This window comes from Carlito syrichta, unplaced genomic scaffold (genome assembly GCF_000164805.1).
Source record: "Carlito syrichta isolate Samal-C Ts95f unplaced genomic scaffold, Tarsius_syrichta-2.0.1 Scaffold155233, whole genome shotgun sequence".
NCBI lineage: Eukaryota > Metazoa > Chordata > Mammalia > Primates > Tarsiidae > Carlito > Carlito syrichta.
The window spans coordinates 15,569-16,839 of record NW_007099329.1 but is presented as its reverse complement, the minus strand read 5'-3'; the positions used below and the strand labels follow the sequence as shown (position 1 = coordinate 16,839).

At 45.1% G+C, this 1,271-nt stretch overlaps 1 protein-coding gene across 1 annotated transcript in view; it reads right to left on the bottom strand.

The window, feature by feature from the left end:
• Positions 1-1,271, bottom strand: part of PCGF6 (polycomb group ring finger 6) — a 36,172-nt gene that overhangs the window by 28,055 nt on the left and 6,846 nt on the right. The window lies entirely within an intron of this gene.

The following is a 1,271-nucleotide window of genomic DNA, read 5'->3' as shown; positions in this document are numbered from 1 at the left end:
AAAAAAAAAAAAAAAAAAAAGAAAGATGCCCTGCGACTTAGGGGTTCTTGGTATAGGTTAAGGACACGAGTGAACAAACAAGGAAATAAATGCACCACAGCACAAGCTAGATCCAAGCAGCCCAGAGTTACGTGGAGCAAATGACTGAGAAGTCATTGTCATTGGCCCAAAACAGGAAATCTCAATTTTTCCACAAGAGGCATTTTAGTTTATTCTGTGAGCTGTGTACAGTCAGATACCTGCCAGCTCTGTGACCCCAAGAGTCTTCTCAACAATGCTGCACTACAATGGCACACACCATATGCTACGGTGCATGAACAAAGCAATGTGTCTGAAGTAGAAGGAGCTCTAACTACTGTAGAAAACAATTTGGCAAAACTAAGTACAGTTGAAGAGGAACACAGCTTAAGACTCAGCAAATCTACACCATTAGAGAACTAGCACACGTATACACAGGAGTTATGTCCAAACGTTTATAGCAAAACTGTTTGTAATAGCAAAAAATCCAAAAAACAAAACCTAGAAACAGTCTGATGTCTAACAGAACAGGAAGCGGTGAGCTACAATATATTAATTTTATTTCATTTTACTTTTTGAGTTAGAGTCTCACTCTGTTGCCCAGGCTAGAGTGCAGCGGCACGCTCATGGCCACTGCAGCCTCGACCTGCTGGGCTCAGACAATCATTCCACCTCAGTCTTCCAAGTAGCTCGAACCACAGGCATGCTTCACCATGTCCGGTTAAATTTTTTTTATTTGTTATAGAGACAAGGTCTCACCAAGTTGCTCAGGCTGGTCTCGAACCTCTGGGATCAAACAATCACCTCACCTCAGCCTCCTAAAGTGCTGGGATCACAGGCTTGAGCCACCGCGCCTGGCCAATATGTTCATTTTAATGGAATAACAGATAACGGTGAGACAAATAAACTGGAGCTACACACTTCACTTCCACATGGACATATTACATGCTGCATGACACATGTGCCACATAAAGCTTTTAGGTTGGCAGAAGCGGCTTCCACATGCTTTAGGAGTGGACACACAGGTGGGAACCACGTGAAATGCACATGGGAATGGCAAGCACGACTTTCAGGAGAGTGGCTGAAGGACAGAAGGGGTCACCAGTGCTGTGGCTATCTCAGCAAGGGTTGATTTCTTCAGCCAGATGATGGGAATGCCAGTCTTAAATAGTTCATCATCTTTAAGGAGGTGCCCGGAAGCCGGGCTCGGTGGCTCAGCCTGTAATCCCGCGCCTTTGGGAGGCTGAGGTGAG